General features: G+C 38.6%; 1 pseudogene; it reads left to right on the top strand.

The window, feature by feature from the left end:
- The first annotated feature begins 16391 nt into the window (after positions 1-16391).
- LOC103268095 lies at positions 16392-17156 on the top strand (annotated as a pseudogene).
- Positions 17157-17406: the final 250 nt, after the last annotated feature.

Below are 17406 nucleotides of genomic sequence, written 5' to 3'. Positions count from 1 at the left end.
TTACATGTGTGAGCCACTGCACCTGGCTCTTTCTCTCTTGAAAGTTGCATTTTACCAACATGAACATTCAAGATAAACTTCATTTAATTTTATCATTTTTGTTTTGTTCATTTACCGATATAGTACATTTATTCTACCTATAGTAAAACTAAAATCATACATATATACAGTGAAAAGTATAAACTTTGTTCTACTGCCTGCAAGTGGTCCCCATCTCCTCTCCAGTCTTTCCATCACACTGTGGTCAAGTGGAGCTTTCTAAACAAAATTGATTTTTAGTCATGTTAAATCCCACAACTGGCAGAGCAAAGTCCAGAGTTCATGGCCTGTCCATTTGTCCAGCTTGTTCCTTTCTCATGGCCTCCACTCCAGACTCACCAAGACCCACTTTTCTGTAAATTCTTTCCTGCCATGTTCCCTCTGTCTCTGGTATCCTTCTACTAAGGCAGTGCTCCCTAAAACATCAGTGTCATACTTTTTGCTATATTTGACTACCACAATTGTTCTTCTTAAATACTATAAGGTATTGTTACATTTAAAAATAACAATAATGCAGTGCAAATAATAATAAATCTAACCAGTTTACTAAGACACATTCCTTCAATGAGGTTCTTGACAAAGCCCTTTGTGCTTACATTTTTAAAAAATATACCTGATATTAGGTGATATTAAGGAATTGTTGATTTTGGGGAGTTGTGATAATAGTATTATAGTTATACATAAGGAAGAATGTGGTTATTCTTGGGAAATGCAAGCTGAAGAACTAAGAGATGAAGTATGATGTCTTTAATACTTTCAAATGACTCATAAAATGTGTGTGTATGCATTTATTTGCATTTATATAAAGAGAAAACTGGGAAAATTTTGATTTTTGAATTTACATGGGGGATATTTGGAATTTTTTCAAAATCTGTTTCAAAATTTTGATAGATGTTTATAGTTGTGGGGGATAAAAATGACTCCAAAAAAGTTGGTATTAAAAGTATTTAACCCCAATTTACCATGGGTGTGTAACATATAAATTACCCCTCCCCCAGTAGAGCGCAGAATTACTTGTTGAAATGACATTTTAGACTACTGCGTCTTCAGTGTTATGCAAAAACCAGCTTATCAAAGTTCTTTTTTTAAAAATCAAGGTTCTTAATAAAACTTTGTTCTAAGTAATACCTGAGGTGTTGCAGTTGTTTTATATATTAACGCTTTTTTTCCCATTCCACCTTAATAATCTTACATAAATGCTATAACAGGAAGTCTTTGGTAGCCCCTGAGTTTTCCTGTATCCTTCCAAGGGCTTGAGTGGATCACTTAGGGGAATGCACCACTAATAAAGTCCCTGCTTGTCCTGTAAGGCCCAGGGCTTCTTTGACATCTTCCTTCCTGGACTCCTCCAGGCTGGATTAACCACCCTTTGCTCTGGATGCTCACAGCTTCTCCATGTTCCGCTCTTATAAATATTACAGCTGTAGTTATTCAGTGTTTCTCATCTCTACAGACTGTGAACTCAAGATCAGAGACCCTGTTTTATTCCCACCTTGCACACAGCCCAGCACAGAGTAGACACTAGATAAATGATAGCTGAATGCAGGCACAGAAGCAGTACTGCAGCATCACCATTTATGACATCATTTCTATGTGAAAATGCATTATATCCTAAACAAGAAATGATTATGTTTAATCAGATCCTATTTCCAGGTGAAGAGCCTGCCATGGCATTCCATAGTAATTAGAATAAACTCCTTGTGTGGCCTACAGTACCCTTTGTGACCTGTCCCCTGCCCGCCTCTCTCACTTTTTCCCCTTGCTTTCCCACACTCCAGTCACATGAGTCTTCTGTCCTCCCAGGTCCATGAAGTTTGTTGCACTTAGTTCTTTTCTTCATGGAGAGTTCAGCTCATTGATGAAGACTTTCTTGACCATCCTTACCTCCACTCCCAGGCACTCCCTTCTTGCCACTGCTAGGTTTTCTTAGTGACACTCCTCACTCTGTGAAATACTCTTATTTCTAGCTCATTTTAGCATTTTAATTTTTCATAAAATACTTACTTTTTTCAGTCGGAGTCTCACTCCATCATCCAAACTGGAGTGTAGTGGCACACTCCAGTGTCAATCCACTGTGCTCAGGCAATCCTTCCACCTCAGCCTTCCAAGTAGCCAGAACTGCAGGCATGTGCTGCCACACCCCACTCATTTTTTATTTATTGTAGAGAGGAGGTCTCACCAAGTTGCCTAGACTGGTCTTGAACCCATGGGCTCAGGCAATCCCGTCACCTCGGCCTCCCAAAGTGCTGGGATTATAGGCTTGAGCCATAATGCCTGGCCCATAAAATACTTTAAAGCCATACTGTGAGTATATTCAATCCTGTGTGCCTACTCCAAGAATGTTTTTCCTTATTGTTCCTTGTGGGTGAGATAGACATTACACTGATGCATTGTTCTTTGTGTTTACTGTTGTAAACTCCATGAAAGCAAGAAATGTGTCTTGCAGTCACAATAGTATCATACTGAGCATGTATGTTAAATGGAGGTATGAATAAACAACCAACTTATAAATGATCTAAGAGATTTTTTTTTCTAAAAATATCTAAGAGATTTTTTTTTGGGAGGGCTCTTTTGTACAGTGTTATAGTTTAGTTTTTAATGTTCAGATTTTTTATTTAAATGGGAAGCCAGTGTTTTGTCATTTTTTGCTGCTTGAAGTATCTATTTTGATTAATATTTTAGGTTGACAAACTTCCTTCCTTTTCTCAACTTCATTTTTTAAATCATATTAACTTATAACATCACTTTTCCCAAGATAACTGTGTATCTTTAGTTTTTTGACATATGCACTTCCGTTAGTAAATATCTAGTCATTTGATTTACTTTTTGTAGTAGTAGTCACAAAGAGACAACTGTCTGGTCTGTATCAGTGTGGGGTGGGCAACTCTACTTCCTTTGTCCTGGCGTGGCTGGTGGGAGCCTTTTATTATTCACAGATGCATGGACCACAGGTTAAGCCTCAGGATCAAGTGCAGTGGATCCATTTGCCTCCCACCATTGTTAATTGAATCAGTCCTCATACCTGAGTGTGCTGCTAATGACTATATCTATATGAGGACAGGGGAGGCATCTACAGAGGTGGAAGAGAATTAGACAGGCTTTCTCCTTTCCTGCCCCCATTGTGCTTGGAAACAGAGAAGTTTTGGAAAGTTTGAAGCTATAGGGGAAAAACCTTTTAGTGTGTTACTGAACTGATTTTTAGCTGGGGTGAGTTTAGGTAATTTGGACTCTTTGGTAATTCTAGTTAGTTTAGAAACAAAATCATATTATGTAAAACTATTTACTCATAAAAATTTTATTAGCATTTTATGTTAACATATGAAGTGCAACAAACTTTAGTTGCAGACTAATATATTTGATTCTTTCAAATTTGGTTACAATGGAGCCAAACATTTAAGGGATTTGCACCTTTGTTCAAGAAGCAAAAGAGATTTTTTTGTAACATTATAGCAAAATATTGAAAGATACTGTTGTTTTAAAGGTGGAGGGTAGATGGGACCTTTTCATATTCCCAATCCCTCCACCCTCCCGGGTTTTACTGAATTCAAATTGTGTCACAGAGACTTTAGAAATAGTTAAGAGAGATGAAATTGCTTTTAATAGCCATAACTTTTTCTTTTATTGCTTTATTATTTTATCATAGTCACAGACTTAAGTACTCCTTTTATTAAAACAATTGGACAGGATACAATATTTTTTTGAGCAGTGAAAGAGTATACTCCTTTTTAGTGAAACCCCTAGCTCTTCTGTTCCTTCTGTAGACCACTATTATTCCCAGTCTCTTTTGTGCTTTTTTAGAAAAATTCTGTGTGTATAAAAGCATACATTCCTCATTCATATTTTTTATAAACTCAAATGGTAGTATATTATATACATTGTCTTGTGCTTTGCTCTCTTCACTGAACATATTTTGGACACATCTAAATACACATAGATCTGCCTCATTCTTTTAATGATTGCCTAGTGGCTTATTATATTGGAGACACCATAATTAATTTGGTTGGTTCCATATTTGTGTACACTTGGGATTATTTTTAGTTTTTTGCTGCTTCAAACAGTATCATGGACTAACAATTTGCTTGGATTAGGGAAAGTTTTCTAATGCTTACTGTTTTTTTTTTTTCTTTTTTTGAGTTAGTATACTTGTGGAAGTAGATTGTTCTCCAACCTTTCTGACCCCCAGTATGCAGAAATTGAGGAACTGGGTGCAGTAGAGTAAGAGGAGTTGGGGATAGAGTCATGCAGAGGCCTCCTGCCACCCCCAACCCATGTTGCAGAAGATGGTGGTGTAGGCAGAAACCTCAGCTGAATCTTGGGAAACTGAAGCATCTGAAAATGTCTGATGTCTTTAGACTACTGAGGTGTTGACCATGTTCTTAAAGTCCAAGGCCTGAGTGTGTGCTGCTTGTTAGGAGTTCAAATAATTTGCTTTTGTATTTTGGTTTTGAGAAAACTGCAGCAGCAAAGATTGGTTAACAAATTATGTCAGTTTTTGGATTTTGGGGGTATTCTTTTGTACACTGGCGGAAATACATCCAAATTTTAAAAAGTTCATTTTTACCCGGACTACTTGGTCAGTAATTTCAAACACAGTGCTCCTGTTCTGGTACAGAATTTCTAAAGAAACTGAATTTGGAATCTTGATGCATTCTGTGATTGAACCTTACAGTGTTAGTTAACTTTAGTCCTCCAAGTTCTTAGATATTATCCTTTATTGAAAACTTCAGAATATCCTTCAGAAATATATTCATACCCCTTCAATATCTCCTCTGAATACTGCCATTTCCTGTAACATCCTTTCCTAAAAAGTGTGTGACAGTTCATGAAGGTATATTCCTAACACATGATTGTTGTGACTTGTTCAGAAGGGGTGCTCACTGAGCCACTTTTAGGAGGGAAGGTCCCATCTAGGAGCACTAGTGAAATTCCCTTCTGGGGCTTCCAGCCACTGAGTGCTAGACTGGGCTTTTCTAAGTCAAGTGTGTTTGCTCTGCTGTGGTCTTCTTTCTGCTATCTGGGGGGACCCAAATAAAATTAGAATTATCTTTTGGAGGCCAGGCCCCTTGTAGTACAGGCTTCCACCCATTGATATCAGTGAATCAGCCTAGCGTTGCTATGAGAGACTGCATTTGGCATCAGTGAATTTTTTTTTTTTTTTTTTTTGAGATTCTTTTAACTAGTCTTCCCATTTCATGATGGGTGATTTATGAGTGCACCTGCCCACGCTGTGCTGTGTGCTCAGCAGTTTTTGGCCAAAATGGCATGACCCAGTGCCCCACCCTCTCTATTCACCCGACCTCACCCCAAGTGACTTTTTTTTTGTTTTGGAAAAAGTCCTCAAAGAGAAACAGTTTGATGATGTGGAAGAGGTGAAACAAAAAAATGGCAGAAGCACTAAAAGGCATCCAAATTAACTAGTTCCAAAACTGTTTTGAGCAGTGGAAAAAGTTTCTCAATAGGTGCATTGCATGAAATGAAGAGTATTTTGAAGGTGGCTGAAGTTTAAGCATGTAATAATAAATACACAGTTTTGTATAAACTCTGGGGTTTTTTGGGTTCCCCTTGTATTTTGTGTTCTAGCAATAACTTTTTTGTTATTTTTAAAAGCCAGTCTGGTGCAGTGGCTATGAACAGGTGTGATCATCACAGTATACTATATCCTCTAACTCCTATGCTCAAGCTACCTTCCTGCCTCAGCCTCCTGAGTAGCTGGGACTTACAGGCTTGGGACACCGTGCCCAGTTAGCAAGTAGTCTTGATTTATAAAGGCGGACAAAGAAATGTGAGTTATAGAGTTGGACTTGTGATAAGGAAACAGTATCACACTGGATGTCAAAATGCAAGTTTTATGGAACTCTAAGGTATCTTCAAGAGGTGGTCTGAGACTGGGCACAGGCTCATGCCTGTAATTCCAGCACTTTGGGAGGCTGAGGCAGCGGGATCACTTGAAGCCAGGAGTTCAGGACTAGCCTGGGCTACATAGTGAAACATTTGTCTTTAAAAAGAAAGGGGGAAGGAAGGGGGAAAAAAGAGTGTTCTGAGAAAAAGAAATACGTGTAGAATCAGCAGGCATTAGGATTAATCAGTTTATTTTAAAACAGCAGGATAACCTGGCAAGTTGGACTAGTCAATGTTTAAAGAACAGGTGGAAGAAACAATGGTTTGCAATATTTTAACTTTACAGGATTTCAAGAGGACCGAAGAGCAAGCAAATTGCCTGTAGATGATGCCTAACAAATTTATACAAGGACTCTGCTTTAATGACCTCCTTGATTCTTCCATCCATTTCTATTGAAAAAGGCAACTGCAGCCTGATTGGCTCATGTACACTCTAGGACTTATCAGAAGTAACTGACTGCTGGGGCAGATGGCAGGCGCTGAATTTCCTTCTCTTGTGAAATTCATGGTACTCCTGGAAGCAGAAATGTTATTGCTATGTTAGAAAGCTGAATTGTTTTTTCTTATTCGTGAATTGTAGGTACCATGATCTGATACCATAGACATTCATTTAGTAGACACTAAATAGCTGTGATGTGAAATTTAGGGGAAGTTTGGTAATGCCAGGGGTTTAGGGAACACAAATTTGAGTAAATTTCTTGTCCTTGAGAAGTTGATAGTACCAGGATGAGACATGATGCAGAAGAGCTTGTGTTTAAGTGCTGTCAAAAGGATGTAAAGTGTATACTATGGAAGATATTTGGACAGGTGTGGGAATGGACTAGCATCTTTGTAGGGTTTTGTTTTGAGAAACAATTTTTATGAGCGTGAAGGCCAGGGAGTTAGTGATAAGGGAATACTTATTCATGTACTTGTATTATTGGTGTAAGAGTTTCTAATATGCTAAAATTTTAAGGTTTTAATGGAGAAAAGGCCTCTAAGAAAGTAACTGATTTTTTACTTTTAAAATCTCTTCCCAAGCCTTTATCTTCAGTGCTGCCTCTTGTTAAAGCTATTAGTTAACTTCAATGAGGTTCCTGCCAATTCTTCCTTTTTAAGAGTAGTAGAAGCAAAGAACCAGCCACAGAGATCTCTGGGCTGTGATATCTAGTATCTAGGAGCCCCACAGGGACCTGCCTGGAACTATAGGGAGCAGTGCCAGAACATGGGGTGAGAGGTTAAACTGTTAACTTGTGGCCATGAATGTGCAGCATGGCAGGAATTAGCATATAACCTAAATGGGCTCCAACCTTTTTACTTTATATTATCTGTTGAGCTCCACTATTTGTTCCTTAATTGTGGAAGGAGACTTATTATCCTGAGTGCTTATGTGTGAATCATTTGCTATTTTGATTGATGGTTTTGTGTGTTTTTAGGATCTTCCCTTTCTAATACAGTAAAATATTATTTTTAAAATTAAACTGATTTTGGTAGGGTGGCAGGAGAGGGACCAAAAAATCTAGTTCATGTTAGCCTACTGGAGAATTTTGGTGGGGTAGCAGGTTTTAAAAGAAATAAACTGCCATTTTATTACAGCTTATTTTCTGTTTATACTTTTAAGCTGTTGTTTGAAACATAAACATTACCATAGACATTTGCTTTTCCCTATATGGTGTTTATGACGTTAATATTTTGTCAGAAAATTAATTTTGCTTTAGGTAATGTAAAACTTTATGCTTTCTCAAAAGTGATCAATTGTATTGAGAAGAACTTTTTCCAAAGGAAAGTACATATAACATCTATTCATCCATCCATTTAGGGCAATCTTAGCCCTTCAGAACACAGCCCAACACTGAGAGCAAGTAAAATCAATTCCTAAGCACTGGCAATAATTGTTATAAAACTCCTGCACCAAGCTGGTGATGAATCTTAACTATTTTTCAGCCTTCTATAGATCTGATGCCAACAGCCGGGAGCATGAGTAGAGATTGTTAGGACTGCATAGTGGAGGCAGCAGTTATCAGTCTACATTACACTTGGGTTGGACATAGTTGTTCTTTAGGGGGGTCAGAATTATCACAGAAATTTTAAAATGTGTTCAGGAAATCTGTTTTGAAAAGATAGGGAAATTGGTGTTTCACTCTGTCACCCAGGTTTGAGTACAGTGGCATGATCATGGCTCACCACAGCCTTGATCTCCTGGCCTCAAGTGATCCTCCTGCATCAGCCTCCCAAATAGCTGGGGCATTAGCTGGGAATATAGGCATGTGCCACCAACTCTGGCTGATTTTTAAAAATTTTTGTAAAGATGAAGTTTTGCTATCTTGCCCATACTGGCTTGAACTCCTCGGCTTAAGCAATCCTCCTGTCTCAGTCTCCCTAAGTGCTGGAATTACAGGTACGAGCCACTGTGCTTGACTGAAATATGTTTGGATACTTGAAGAAGGATAAGTCTTCGTTTATATCTTCATTTATTACCTTGGTCCACAAATGAAGGGAATGGGACTCCCAAATTCCTTCTAGTTCTAAATTTTCTCAGTGGCTCCCTCAAAACTTTACACATGATAGTTTTCCACTTGAAAATACAGTTATCAAAGTCATACTTTATCTTAAATTTGATCCATTTGATAAAAATTGAGCTTATAGATGCTTTTATATTTTTATACTCTTTCTTTAATATTTATATAAAAATATTAAGCATTTTATAGCCCTGGCATGTTATAAATTTTTTTTTATATTAGCTATTACAAAATTTTAATTTGAAATTATTTAATTATCTTTGGCAAAAGCCATCATCTTCTTACCAGGTAAGAGTCTCATACAAGTTTCTGTTGTGTGAATTCCAGGAAGATTCAGGGACAAGCCCTTGACTTTTCAAGGATGAGATAGGTGTTTAAAGTATATTCAAAATTTCCTCAGCATCCTCTAAGTATTGCGACCACTTTGGTCTCAGCTATCATTCAATCTCATTCAAATTATTTCAGGAGCCTCTTGGCTGTTCCCCCTACTTCTCTCCTTGCCCCTGCAGCCTACTGTTGACACAGTAGGGTCCCTGTAGCAATAATATCACTTCTCTGCTCAGTTTCTACTGCTGTGACTAAAGCCTTTACCATAACCTACAATGCTCCTGTGACCTGGCTCCCTCGTCTCTCAGACATCCTCTCTCATCCACTCTAGCCGCATAGGAACATGCAGAGTGGCTCCCTCCATTGGGCTCTTGTGCATCACGTTTCCTCTGCCTGGAGTGCTCTTCCTATAGATGTATGAGTGATTGACTGCCTCCCTCACTTCCTGGGTTTTTTTTTTCTCCTCACAAAAATTACCTCAGTAACCTGTGTGTCTAAAATTTCAATCTCCCTCCAACATCCCATATTCCAGCCCCTGCTCAACTTTTCTCCTTGACTACTTATTTTACACACTATGTATTTTACTTATTTATCCTGAGTATTGTCTCTCTCCTCCACTAGAAAGTAGTAAGCTCTTTAAGGACAAACATTTTTGTCTGTGTTTTTTCCTACTATGTCTCTAGTACCTGGAACAAGGTTTGGTCTTTAGTATGTGTTCAATAAAAATTTGTTGGATGAATGGATGTTTCATAGCATAGCTCCTCACCCTGGCCCATGAATTATGTAAATTTTGACTTTGGTGGACTATTAGTGTCTAGTCAGGCAACCTTTCCAGGGGTTCCTTTTTTTTTCTCCCCTATATTTCTCTATTCAATCTTGGCTGTCACAATTAGACAGACAGAAAGCACAAGGACATTTTTTCTGTAGCGGAAACCTGAACAGCAGACAAACTGCTCCAGGTCTGTGAAATAGATGCATCACTCCAGGTGTTTTAATCCAAAGGGAATGTAATTCTAGGAATTGATTATAAAAGGAAGGGCTGAAAGAACAAAAGGGAGAAGGTGCCTGCAAACCAGAGCCCACAAACCCCTGTTTTCCACTAATGTGGCTGGAGTTTGCTGTACCAAGCAGGGAACCTGTACTCCTGCAGTGCTGCTGCCACAACCTAATAGGAGCACAGATGACAAGCAGGTTTGAAAATGGACATTTCAGGCCTGGCGATTCAGGGGAGAGTCTAAAAGGGTAGAAGTGAGGCTAAGTACCAGCATATACCCTCCAGCACATTGGTACTTATTTAATTCATATATGGAGATAAATTTAGATATAGGACAAATTAAACTGAGAAGTTTGAGCTTTGATACCAAATAATAGCACAGGGTATTATGACTGAAACATAAGAAAGCAAAGAATTAAATTCCAGTTTAGCTTAGCCTAGTCATATCCATGTGTTGAACCACAAAATTGAACTCAGCCTCTAGAAATGGAACATGACAGGAAACATATCTTCACTGTGGCCATGATCTCTTAGTGTGATTAAGTGCTCATTTCCTTGAGTTCAGTAAATCTGTGTTTAGGCCCAGTTGTGTCCCAGATTAGATTTCTGTCACCTAAAGGAGCACATTGGCCTCTCCTGAGTGATTAGAGAGTCATCAATCAGAGTTCTCCTGTCATTTAATGGTCATGTTGCTCTTCTCCTCCCTTTCTTCTAAATTTACGTTACTGTTAACTATAGTCATGTCTTGTGCTCATCATGATTTATGACATGAAACTATCACTAATAAGCTTTTTATTAGGGACTTGGCAACATTTTTTCCATTTTTTATTGTGGCAGAGTATAACTTACTACCATTTTTTGGTGTATGGTTCATTGGTATTAAATACATTCATAAAAATTTCCATCTTAACTACTTTTAAGTGTACAGTTCAGTAGTATGAATATATTCGTAATGTTGTGCAGCCATTACCACATCTCCGTAACTCTTTTCATCTTGTAAACCTGAAACTTTGTACCCACTAAACAATAACTCCTCATTCCCACTCCTCCTAGTCCCTAGTAATCTCCATTCTACTTTTCATCTCTATTAAAATGACCATATTTGGTGCCTCAGATATGTGGATTTATATAGTATTTGCCTTTTTGTGATTGTCTTATTTCACTTAGCTTAATGTGATCAAGATAAGTGAAATAAGTGAATTCATCCATGTTGTAGCACGTATCAGAATCTCCTTCCTTTTTAAGACTGAATAATATTCCACTGTATATCTGCACTATATTTTATTTATTTATTCTGATAGAGGGAGAATATAGTGAGAATTATAGAAATTGGTACTTCTGCTTCCTCTGCCCTTTTCTCTACTTTTTTGCTCCAGTTAAGATTGTCACAGGAATTCAGATTGATTTTCTGTTTTCTGGATATGTGAGGTCTGTCGTTGATAGATCAACAAAGTACCTCTCCCTCCCTCCCCCCAAAAATCTTGTGCCAGTGATAACGTTTACAGATTGAGACTTCTACCATAACTTATTTTTCATGAAATTCACATAGAGTTATAACTTACTTAGAAACTGAAGTTTTAAGGTCCCCCCGCCCCAAGTTGAATTCTCAATGTGCACTGCACATTCAGGCTAGAGTGCAGTGGCATGATCACAGCTCAAACAACCTTAAACTCCTGGGCTCAATTGATCCTGCCTCAGCCTTCCAAGTAGCTGAGACTACAGGTGTGCACCACCATGCCTAGCCAATTTTTAATATTTTTTTGTAGAGACAATGTTTCAGTTTGTTGCTTAGGCTGGTCTCAAACTCCTGGGCTCAAGCACTCCACTTGCATCAGCCTCCCAAAGTGCTAGATTACGGATGTGAGCCTCTGTGCCTGACCAGAGGGCTTTTAATATTAAGAAGTATCTTCAGGGAGTAATTGGTTATGTTTTTGATGAATTAAACAATTTGTGTTCAATTACCAGCTTATTTCATTCATCAAATTGGTTTAAATTTCTGTTTTGCTAGTTATAAGGGTGATCCTTGCACTTCTTGTAAACATAAATAAACATATCTTTCATGTTCTGGTTTGGATCCAACGCACTATGCTCATGGATTTTCCTTGTAAGGATATAATTGATCTCTTAAAATTGTAGCCAGCAGCAGTTCCTTAATTTCCTAATAGGATTTAAAAATTATTTTTAATCCAAACTGGAAATAAACTTCCATTTTATTTGTTTTCTCATATATTAGGCTATTTCTACAGCAGCAAACAAACACCTGCCAGATTCTTCTCTTCTTTGTATCACCTAGTAAATGAGGCCTTAATTTTCAGCTTTTAACTACTGACAGCCATAACATTTTATTTAATAACATAGAGAAATTCTGGAGTACAGTGAGGAATCCTTGAGAGAAGGGAGTTTATTGGGTGGGGTTTCTGGCCTCTGGTGTATTTGCATTTAGTCTTCTGTGAATCCTTTCTGAACTTGAAGTGCCACTTTGGAAGAAATATTGCCTCATCACAATTCAAGGGAAAACAATTTTATTTGAATTTAAGCAAAAATAATTAATTTTTTCCTTGTGCATGCTTTCACTCCTTTTCCCTTGTAAGTGGTTTTATTCCTTTTCACAAATTGCTGTTTTTGAGCTGTGATTATCCCGCTTCCTAGTGTCCTCAGATGTTCCCAAAAAGGCCTTGATGTCTTATGAAGATACTATTAGTAACAATCAACTGATGTAAATTAAATCTCCAAATGACAACAGAGTGCACCTCAGCCAGGAATGTGTCTGTGACCTCCAGATACTTATTCTCTTTTGACTTCTTAGTGGCATTTACTTAAATTTAACTTTTTATTATGGAAAACTTTAAACATATACAAAAGTAGAGATAATAATATAATATACCCTCATTTACCCAGCACCCAACTTTAACATTTTGCTTTTCTAGAGAAATTTTCTAATGAGTCTAGACATAAAGCATTTGAATTTTATATTATCTTTTCTTCTTCTTGCTATTAGGTTTGAAGAAAATTTTTCTCCAAATTTATATCAGAAAATTTAGATGCACACTAGTTCTCCCAAGACCAGTTGTAAAGAAGCAATAACTGATTTGATCTTTTATTAGCAATATATTGAGTATAAAACAGATTGCTGCTAGAGCTGTGCCTTATGAATGGATTAAGTTATATATTATTATATATTACTGTTAGGCTCGATGTAACCACTGCGGAACCTCTACTTTCACTTACAGTATGGAAAAATTTGTATTATAAAACTCTGGGTGGAAACCTAGGTAAAGATTGGAAATGTGTTCTCTTTTTTTTTTTCTTTGCTTCCCCTTCTCTCTCCTTCCTCCATCTTCAATTTGTTCTTTCTGCCATTCATTCTACAAATGTGTATTGGTGCTACATATACTACCCAAAAGGACAGAAGGTTATATTGCAGGAAGATAGGGAGATAATAAACCAATAAGGAAATAAATAAAATCTACTAATTGTGATAATTTCTTGGCAGGAAATCTGATTGCTGTGTTAGAAAATAAGAGGGGGATATGCTCAATAGAATGATTAAAATTTTTTTTCTTGATACTCACTGGCTATAGCAAGACAAAATCTTTATGTCCTGTTTTTAGACTAAATTGTGGAGAGTGAGAAGGAATTTTGAGTAGAGTACTCTGGACAAGGGGAGACAGCACTTGTGAAGGCCCTGAGGTTGTAGTCTGTGGTAAACTAGGACCAGCATAAGGAGTGTGAATGAAAAGAAGATGGAATGATAAGTAGGACCAGCGTTTGCAGGGCCTTGTAAACCCCAATAAGGAATTTGGATTTTACTTTTTTCAGAAGTTACAGAAAGATTTTAGGTAGGATTGTGACATGATTTGCTTTGGAGACTGAACCTCCAAGTGTGGCAAGGGAGACCATTTGGAGGCCACTGCAATAGTCTAGGTCACTTGGACTAGGATTACAAATGTCAGTGAAAATGAGGAGAAGTGATTGACTTAAAGATTTATGGTGGCTTAGACTACATAGGACCTGCTAATGGACAAGGTGAGGGTGAGGAAGCCATCAATAGCAGTTTCTAGGCTTTGGGCTTGGTTGGTCATGTACATGTAGTACTGAGATGGGGACACTGGGGTATTGAAACAAAATTAAAGTTTAGTTTTTGTTGCCCATGTCACATTGAAATGGAGATTCCAAATGAGTAGTTGAACATTTGAGTCTGGAGCTCAGCGAATGAGTTCTCCCAATCATTGATAGTATTTATAGCCATGAGTTGGCATGATATCACATAGGAAGATAATATCAAATGTGGATGGGAAAAAAGACAACTCAGCACCAAGCCCCAAGGAATTTCAAGCTTTAGAGTTTGTATGATCCTGAAGGTGGCAACAAAGATTGAGGATTGGCTAGAGAGGAAGAGGAAAAACCAGAGAGTAGATAATAAACCAATGAGGAAATAAATAAAATCTAGTAATTGTGATAACTGCTCTGGAGGGGCAGTTTATTGTATAGAATGGGGGGTCTGGTAGGATAAGGGAGCAAACCATTGGATTTGGCAGTAGGAAGGACGTTGGTAACCTGGACAAGAGCAGTACCAGTGGGTTAGGGGATACTGTAGCCAGATTGGGGAGGAAGTGGGGAAATGGCATATGTAGATGAGCCTCTGAGATGAGACAACTTCCTGTGAAGAGGAAGCAGAGAAATGGAGAAGTGCTTGGAGGGTATGAGAGGCTTTCTTTTACTGTAGAGCTGGCAACATTAGAGCATGCTTGTGTACTGCTCTTATGAGACTGCTGAGGTAGAGAGGTGAGACACAGAAGGTATAACTGAGGGCTCTAGGTTAGGAGTAAGTTGGGGAAAGGGTGGGATCTAGAGCTTCAGGGAAGGGCTTTTCCTTTTCTGAAGGATAAAAGCTGATGCAGACAGATATTGGGAAAATAAAGGAAGTTCTTGGCACTTCACAATGTTCTGCGGAATTAACTTATTTCTTGCTAAGTTCTTACATTCTTCAGTTTTCTAAGTTCTTTATGCATGGACTTTCAATTTGTATTAAGGAAATGAACAAGCAGTTTATTATTACTTGCTACACACTGAAAAAACACCTCCTTTTTATTTTAAAAATGTGGGGTACAATTCAGGGTCAGGTATACAAATGGTCATTATGCAGGTACCCTTGTAGATGAGGTGTGCCCCCAAACACCTCTTTTTAAAAGAGAAGGAAAATACTTTAGAAACAGTGCAAATAGCCCAAGATACCTATAGATGGTTACAAGAAGTCATGCTTATTTTTTAAAGGTAATAATTACTTTTGAAATATTGTTTGTTTTTTAAGGGTGAAGCTGGGCAACCCCTTTGGGTCCCCTCCTACTATGGGAGCTTCTCTGTCTGCTCGATAAATCCTGCTTTCTCAAAAAAAAAAAAAAGAAAAAAGAGTGAAGCTCTAAGCTGCCGAAGAAGGGGAGAGGCATGGGGATGCTTTATTTCATGGGATTCTTTCATATAAAAGCCATTATTTCTCCAAGTTGCTCTTCAATTCAACCTTGTTCCATGGCCATGTATCATGTTGCAGTCCTGTTAGTCTGCTGTCTGAGGAAGGTTTTCTTTATGGAGGGTTTAAGACTCCATTTAGAATAGACATGGGAGACTACTTCTGATCAGGTTAGACCATAGGCTCCCAAGAGGGTAGGGGCTTTGTTTTGCTCACTGTTTTATCCCCAGAGCCTGGAACAAATAATAGACACTCAAGAAATATCTGTTGAGTGAATGAATAAATGAACTATGAAATAAAAATAAACATCGCTGTAACAGACCTGGAGTGTACACCTGGAGAGTGACTACATTATCTTCAAAATGAAATTTTTTCCTCTTTAATCCAGAGATCAAATTCTTATGTAAAACAATACAATATGGTAGATAGAATATGGGTACTAGATTAGACAGACATGGATCCCATCTTTATCTTCTAACAGCTTAGACATGTTGGAACTGAATATGAATGGTAAAACTAGAAAACTTTAAGATGATAATATAAGAGAAGATCTCGGTGCCGGTGCCTCTCTGTCCTGCCACAACACAGCGCTTTTCACTTTCCCTGGTTGTCTCATGCAGGACAGCCCCAGTTCTGGTGGTTGGCACCGGGTGAGTGACACTGGGAGATCCACGCGAGACAACCCTCAGGCTGCGTTTGTCTGTTCCCTCCCCCCAACCACTGCTCGCCTGCAGCTGGACCCCATCCCAGCGTGAGCAGCGATGAGATGGTCGGCCGAGAAGCAGGCGTGGGGCTGGAGGTACAGGGAGGAGGGTCAGCAGTCAGTCCCTCCTGGTCCAGGGGCCGGGAAGCTGCAGGGCTGAGGGAGCCGCACTGGGGAGATGTCCTGCTAGGTGAAGTGACTAGTCCCTGGCCCTGCATCACCTGGATGACTTCATACACTTGGGGCCTCGAATCCCCCAGTGGCTCTGCTGCCCTCCTGGCCCACTGCAGGTCCAGGTATTTGGGTCGGGTGACAGAATGTGTTCGTGTGGAACACCGGCTCCGTGCCCCACACTATACTAGATGCTTCAGGGGTTACATGAGCCTCCTAAGGCATGGTTCTTGCCTAAGGTGAAGTGTCAAAGGAAGAGAACTGGTACCGCAGTGTACAAAGTAAATAACCAGCATGTGGAGCAAAAAGGCAAAGACCAAGACCACCAAGAAGTGCCCTCAGTGCACAACATCCAATGTATTTGCCATGTTTGTCCAGTCACAGATCCAAGAGTTCAAAGTGGCCTTCAATATGATTGATCAGAACAGAGATGGTTTTATCAAGGAAGATTTGCATAATATGCTTATTTGTCTAGGGAAGAATCCCACTGGTGCACAACTTGACGCCATGATGAATGAGGCCCCAGGGCCATCAACTTCACCATGTTCCTCACCATGTTTGATGAGAAGTTAAATGGCACAGTTACTGAAGATGTCATCAGAAATGCTTTTGCTTGCTATGAAGAAGCGACAGGCACCATCCAGGAAGACTACCTGAGAGAGCTGCTGACAACCATGGGGTATTGGTTCACTGATGAGGAAGTGGACGAGCTGTACAGAGAAGCACCTGTTGACAAAAAGGGGACTTTTCAATTATGAGTTCATATACATCCTTAAACATGGATCAAAAGACAAAGATGACTGAAAGAACTCTAGCTAAAACCTTCCAGTTATGTTGTCTTACTGTTTTATTTCTCAGACACTTCCCCTGCCATCATAGAACCTGTTACATGCAACATAGTTTCACAGCTTTGCTTTTTTTTTTTTTTAATGTTATTTATTCCAGACGTTTCTGCCACTTAGCACTTGTATAATCAAACTGGAAATGGGGATGAGGTTGTAAATTGTATTGAAAAAGAAGTCACAAATAAAAATCGACAAATGTGAAAGCCCAGGAAAATATATTCATATTCATATTTCTGATTTTGCATTTTGGAATTTTATACAATAAAAATGCTATTTTGAAATAAAAATTATGCCGACTCAAATGCAATGTAATGGCAAATAAAACAAATAAATGGTAGGAAAAAAATAAGAGAAGATCTCTGTGACCTCAGGGTGGGGAAGAATTTCTTAAACAAGCTGGGTGTAGTTGTTCAATCCTGTAATTCCAGCACTTTGCGAGGCAGAGACAAGAGGATTGCCTGAGC

The sequence above is a fragment of the Carlito syrichta genome, unplaced genomic scaffold (assembly GCF_000164805.1).
Source record: "Carlito syrichta isolate Samal-C Ts95f unplaced genomic scaffold, Tarsius_syrichta-2.0.1 Scaffold308718, whole genome shotgun sequence".
Classification (NCBI taxonomy): domain Eukaryota; kingdom Metazoa; phylum Chordata; class Mammalia; order Primates; family Tarsiidae; genus Carlito; species Carlito syrichta.
Note: the sequence above shows the minus strand (reverse complement) of the source record. Positions and strands in the feature narration are given on the sequence as shown.